A 7,605-nucleotide genomic window follows, 5' to 3' on the forward strand; every position below is an offset into this window, starting at 1 on the left:
AAGCACATTGACAAGTTTAAAGGTATCTAAGCGCTAAGGGTTTCAAACGACATCAAAACACCATGCCAAAGGGAGATAATCACCAATATTAAGCCATGAAAGCAATGAAATGCCAAATGTGTTCTCTCTATGAGCATCGATGTGGAATATCTAGTATGGATTACAAGGAGAACAACTGAGTTTTTAGATGTCAAAGTAAATGAGGATTTAAAACAAAGTACCCAAATGTCAACACTATTCCTTGAAAGGAAGGCAAATCAATTCTAGTTTTTGTGCCAACACAGAAACATGCATGACTTATTGCTCTGAATTTGGTCACTTATTCAAATGCAGATGGTGGAGAGAAATCTCAATTTCTTCAATGTACCAAAGAATATCTGGTACCTTTCATTGGAAAGGTTAAAGAATCTACTTTGATTTATGTGTTGATTCATGGTGTTGGGTACTTACATGAATATCTTCGTTTAATTGAAAAATAATTGGTCACTCAGTTGTTCATTGCAGGGGAAATTAAGGTGTGTGTTGCAAACAATTCGATGGGTTGGCAATTGTTTTTATCAACACATTTGGTTGTTAGCATGGGGACACATTATTAAGATGGATGTGAAAACACACATACAAACTATCATATTACCGATCTTCTACAATTTTGGGCATATAATAGATGTTGGTCCTTTAAACCCTTATGGAAATAAAACAAGACTTGTCGATTGATCCACATGAAGCAGTGCAAAAGTTAGTGACAAATGTTTGCAGAGAAAGCCTAAATGTTGAAAGCACCCTGAACAAAATGAATTTTCCTCATTTCGACAATGGTTACCTTGTCAAAATGAGGATGGATGAGATGGCTTTCACAAGAGGAGAATCAGATGAAAAGGCAGAGCTTCCTTATTTGGGTGCAAAGCATTTTTGTTTTTCAAGGCAAACAAAATTTGTTGCAGTAATGCAGGGATTCTTTAAGATCTACTTGAATTTAAGAGGAACCATTGTTGGATTGTTTGTTTGGGAGGATTTGTATTGTATTTCTGTCTGGCGCCTTACAAATACATTAGTTAAAAAGTTAATTTGTTCTAATCCAGAGGTGAAAGATGTTCTCAACTTTCCAAAAAAAAGAGAGAGCACCGAAAGGGAAGTCCCAAAAGTTAAGCAAATCCAAGGTATCTTTGCTTGGATTAGGTAACCAGTCACTATAGGTTATCAAGAATCAATAGATGGTGAACTGGAAAGAACATTTAATTTATTATTTGAACTATGATGGTTGACAACCTTTTAGCTCATGATGCTCAAGGTTACATTGTTGCAGATTATAAGAGTAACCGCAGTCTCAACAAGGGCATGTTACACATAACCAATCTCTATTTAGTAGAGGTTCGAACTCAACAAAAATATAGCATGCAAGGATATATATGGGAGAATATGGGCAATTAGGTAACGAATCGAATGAGATTCATATCTAACCCAACATTTCCAGGGAAATAGTTGAAGATTGTTTCCATATTTAAAGGCAACATTTTTGCAATTGAGGACATGTGTGGTAGGAAAATCCATATATCAAGGAAGAGGTGACTCCAGATAAGTTGGCTCAGGATAAGATCTAAAGGACATTTATCTCAATCAACTCGAGAACAATTGGTAGTCTAAAAGACCCCATCAAGAAAGCAGTTCCAGATTTGACTCTAGCAATTTCAACAATATGAGATACTCTGCAAGCAATATTAGATTTATTTTAATTATTTGACGATTTCTTTTCCAAGAAGATAGGGTTAGTTTGTTTAATGTATTTTCCTATATAAAATATGTTTTATATGTAAAAAGGGTTAGGATCTTGAGAGAAGATCACTAGTTTTACTTGTAAAGACTCATTTTGGATATTAATGAAAGCTTTTCAGACAAAATTATTGGAACTATTGTCTCGAATATTATTTTTTTTGGCTATTACTGTCATTTTCTTAGTATTTTGTGTCTCTTTCCTTATTAATCATCCAATGTATGTATTCTGTATTTGAATGAGTAACAATAGCTTTAGAGTTCATCATTATATGATGCTTTGTACCTCTTGAGTTCATATATTCACACCTCTCAGTTTGAAAATTATCATAGAACTCATCTATATCTAATGCTTTGTTTTAGTTTCTGTGTTTTTCTCCTTCAAATATCATGCTTTAAAGGTTATATGTCTAGTACTTCATTTGTTATCTGGCCTTTGCGATAATTTTTTTCATCAACTAGTTCTGAAGACCTTGAAATTGATATCCTATTTATGACTCCATGCTCAATAGATTTATCTATCCACTTTGTAAAACCCTTACCCTACCAACGATCTGGCCATTGATCTGAGCACACAAGCAATTGTTGAAGTGCCATTGGATAGTTCAGTTGTAGAGAGAGCCCTCTCTAGGTTGGAAGGGTTAGCATCCAATCTAAAAGATTGGTTCAATGTTACCTTCGTGTTTTCCTTTCATAGTCGAGAAAATTACGGAGTGATAATATTTTGGCGACATTGCCAGGGAGGCGAAGGCTTCAAGTAAGTTACCATGGAGAATGACAGAGGTCCAGATCTGATCATTGATGGTGAACAAGGACCATACATAAACAGGCTTTACATCATTCACTTGGAGACTCCAATCAAGCTTCAAATCAAATTCAAAGACTCCACTGGAGGGTGACGCTTATTGACAAAGACATGAAAGGATACTACGAGAAAACCAGGTATCAAAGCTTGAGTTTTCTCCAAGATGTAATATTATTTTTTTTCAATTACTTCTTGTCCTTTCATGAGCATATCAAAATAATTTTCCATTGCTAACTGTATTCGAATGAAGACCATAAATCTACACTTGTATATCCTTCGTTAAAAAATGTAGATATACCTTCTCCTTGCATAACTATCTTGACCAAGATCCTTCATTTGAGCCATATGATGTCCATGGTTAATCCTGTGAACTTTATGAGATCAAGGCTGAAATTACACCTCTTGTACATAATCTCGTGCCCTCCAAGATTCAAGAGAGATATAGATATCTTAAATTACCGTATATTCTTCATGACTTCCCTACAAAACATGACAAATACCTCCCTATGTTTGATGGAGAGAATATTGCAGCTGAAAAACACATTCAGGCCATTGAGCATTTCACAGATCTTTTTGAAGTTGAGTATGATGATGTGTACATGAGAGCATTTTCTCAATCGTTACAAGGGGATGCTAAAGAATGGTTCAGATATTTAGAGCCCAAATCAGTCGGTTCATGGGAGGAACTGAGTGATTCCTTTTTGAAATTTTGGGGCGAGAGGTAATCTAGGGACCAACATATTTTGGAGTTTTGTGTCATAAAGAAATAAAGGGATGAAATTGTCTCTATGTTCAATTGGATTTTTTTAGTTTTTATCACAAGATGTTTAGAGACATTTGGCCTTCTCAAGATGCAACCATGTTGCATTATGCAACAACCTTTCATTCAAATTTATTTTTCCTTCTCATGGAGATGAGGTCGATGACCTTGCAACAATTGTTCATCGATGTTCAAGAAATAGATGACAACCTTCAAGCATGTCAAAATCTCTTAGATAAGCTTTTAGTTGAAGATTTAGGTGCAGATGAACAAGAGAATGAGCGTGTTCAAGACAAACTTGATATGAAACCTGATCCATTTCATTATGAGCAAAAGATTGATAATATCATACATTTTATTGAAAATCTCAATGATAATGTTTTTGCAAAGAGCAATAATCAACATATTGAAGAGCAAGATGCTATCTCAAATTTTGTTGCTGATGATATCCAAGAAGTTTTTGATTTACCTATATATGATTAATATAACGATGCTGATTTCCAAGAACAATTAGAAAGTTTCTCTTCATAAAAGAGTGTTTAGTCTTAGCAGTCTAATGAAAACACTCAACTCAAATATCATAGTTACAACATATAAGATAAGGAAAGTCATAAGTTAATTGAAGGTAACTCTTTGCCTTTGTGTTTTTCTTCATTCAAGTTGCTAAAAGAGAATTTTAAAGTCATAAATGAAGTAGAGGAACTTAAGTTGATGAAAAATCACACAGGTTCACTGAAACAAGATGACATCGTAAATGAATGGTAATCTTTCTATGATTTTTGTGATCTTATAGCTTGTTATATGCAGGGTTTTATTAGTCAAAATTTGCAACCATTGAGATACGAGGATTCTTAAAACGATGATTGTAAGGATGTTGATTTTCAAAAGCAACCAGAAGTATTTTATTTATCAGAAAATATTCCATTGCAACAGTCTCATCGAAAATTTTAGCATGTTTATGACAACTTACAAATGAAATTTCATGAAAGTGAAAAGGTAGTTGAAGGGGTAGATTCATGGCATGTAAATCAACTGGAGTAGAGCCACAATCTTTTGGATGAGCAAGGCATTAGTTTGCATTCTTTTGAGGATCCTTTTGCAACATGTTTGGGGTCAATAAGAAAGTCCACGTTTTCATATTTTGTCCACATTGAATTTGTTTTCAAGCTTTTCCCTGAGTTTCCATTAAGTAGGTCTTTCATTTTTCCCTTGAAAAAAGACATGTAAGGAGTTCAACCATTGAACAAAATGCTTGCATGGTTGCTCTAGGTTTTTAACTTCACTTGATTGAACAACTTATGACTTAATTCAATAGATATGAGTTTTTGTGAATAAGCTCAAAGTTTGAGCATCCTTTTTGGCATGTGTGCTTTAGATTGTAGTATTGGCTGTTTTCAACTTCAGATTTTAGTTTCTAGCAATGTATAGTTTCAGTGTTCAATTTGGGATGGTTTCAATTTGAGGATTGGAATTGGTGGCAGGTTTTGGAATTGGGAATACCCCAATGGATAGGCACTTGGTCTACAAGTCCTTTGCCGCTTCGCAGGGAGGAAAACATCCACATTGGATCCAGATGTTATCCCATGCAATATTTATTTGAAATCAGTTCCCCTGAGTTTTACATGTTAGTCTAGGGTCCTAAAACAACACCATTTTCCCAGTTTAGTTAGCATTGCCTTTTAATTTGACAACACTCATCATAACGATGTAAGTAAAAAGAACCGCCAAATTAAAAGAAAATGAATAGTGCCTTCCTTTATAATTTTTTTGTAAAAGTTGTGCCTTGGGGATTTTTTTTGGTTTTAAAGGTTTTAAATTAGAAGGTTATTAGTTATTTTCATAAAAAGTAAAAATATTGAGCTAAATGAGCTCAAACCAACCATCAAAATTTATTTCAACAACCAAGTCAACCAAATCTTCAAACCAAGCATCAAAATAATGACCAAGTCACATTCCAAAATCGAGGTCGACGGACAAGCCAAGTCACGGAGGATAGGAATCTTTTCACAACATATCGGGAGGTCATGAGAGAGCCGGTGTATATACACACCATAAAACTTTTTCACACCATCGATGTAGGATATATCCCACTATATATAAAAGAAAAACAGTGAAGCGCTCGAGTCAAACAAGCAAGCACCGTGAAAAGTGTAAAGGTATCTAAACGCCAAGGGTTTCGAATGCCATTAAAACACCATGCTAAAGTGAGTTAGTCACCAATATTAAGCCATGAAAGTGACAAAATGCCAAACGTGTTCTCTCATGAAGCATCGAAGTGGAATATCTGGTATGGTTTACAAGGAGAACAACTGAGCTTTCAGATGTCAAAGTAAATGAGGATTTAAAACAAAGTAGCCAAATGTCAACATTATTCCTTGAAAGGAAGGCAAACCAGATCTAGTTTTTGTGCCAACACAGAAACATGCACGACTTATTGCTCTGAATTTGGTCACATACTCAAATGCAGACGGCGGAGAGAAATCTCAATTTCTTCAATATATCAAAGAAGATCTGGAACCTTTCATTATAAAGGTTAAAGAATATACTTTGAGTTATGTGTTGATTCATGGCGTTGGGTATTTACACGAAGATCTTCGTTTCATTGAAAAAGAATTGGTCACTCAATTGTGTATTGCAGGGGCAATTAAGGCGTGCGTTGCAAAAAGTTCAATGTGTTGGCAATTGTCTTTATCAACACATTTGGTTGTTGTCATGGAGACACAATATTATGATGGACGCGAAAACGCACATACAAACTATCCTATTATTAATCTTCTACAATTTTGGGCATATAATAGATGTTGGTCCTTTGAATTATAATGGAAATAAAACAAGACTCGTCAACTGATTCACATGAAACAATGCAAAAGTTATTGACAAATTTTTGCAAAGAAAGCCTGAATGTTGAAAGCACCATAAACAAACTGAATGTTCCTCATATCGACATTAGTTACCTTGTGAATGTGAGGATGGTTGAGATGGTTTTCAAGAGAGGAGATTTGGTTGAAAAGGAAAATCTTCCTTATTCGAGTGCAAAGCATTTTTTTTTCATGGAAAACAATATTTGTTGCAGTAATGCAGGGTTTCTTTAAGATCCACTTGAATTTATGGGGAATCATTGTTGGATTTGTATCGTCATTTTTTCTAGCTCCTTACAAATACATCAGTTACAAAGTTAATATGTTTTAATTCAGAGGTGAAAGGCGTTCTTAACTTTCCAAAAAGCAAGATAGAGCATCGAAAGGGAAGTCCCCAAAGTTAAGAAAATCCAAGGTATCTGTACTTGGATGAGGTAACTAGTCACAATGGGTTATCAGGAATTAATAAATGGTGAATTGCAAACAACATTTAATTTATTATTTGAACTGTGATGGTTGACAACCTTTTAGCTCATGATGCTCAAGGTTACATTGTTGTAGATTATTAGAGTAATTGTAGTCTCAACAAGGGCATGTTACACATAACTAGTCTATATTTTGTAGAGGTTTGAACTCAACAAAAATCTAGCATGCAAGGATATATATGTGAGAATATGGGCAAGCAGGGAATCAATCGAATGAGAGTCATATCTAACCTAACATTTCTTGGAGAACAATTGAAGGTTCTTTCTGGATTTAAAGGCAACATTTTTGTAATTGAGGACATGTGTGGCAAGCAAATCCATATATCAAGGAAGAGGTGAATTAGGATAAGTTGACTAATGTTAAGATCCAAAGGACATTTATCTCAATTAGCTCGAGAACAATTGGGAGTCTAAAAGAAAGCATTTCCAGATTTGACTCTAGTAATTTCAACAATACAAGATACTTTGCAAGCAATATCAAATTTATTTAATTATTTGACAGTTTCTTTTCCAAGAAGATAGGGTTAGTTTGTTTAATGTATTTTCCTATATAAATTATGTTTTATATGTAAAAATGGTTCAGATCTTGAGAGAAGATCATTGGTTTTGCATGTAAAGGCTCATTTTGGATATTAATGAAAGCTTTTTAGACAAAAGTAATGGAACTATTGTCTCAAAGATTCCTACATTTGGATATTACTATCAGTTTCTCAGTATTTTGTGTCTTTTTCCCTATTAATCATTGAATATGTCTTCTATATTTGAATGGGTAACGATAGGTTTATAATTCATCTTTATATGGTGCTTTGTACCTCTTGAGTTCAGATATTCACACCTCCCAATCTGAAATTTATCATAGAATCTATATTTGATGCTCTTTTTTAGTTTCTGCGTTTTTCTCCTTCAACTATCATGCTTTAAAGGTTATAT

The sequence above is a fragment of the Pinus tabuliformis genome, chromosome X (genome assembly GCF_031772625.1).
Source record: "Pinus tabuliformis cultivar Carrire ecotype Pingquan chromosome X, CPIR1, whole genome shotgun sequence".
Taxonomy (NCBI): Eukaryota; Viridiplantae; Streptophyta; class Pinopsida; order Pinales; family Pinaceae; genus Pinus; species Pinus tabuliformis.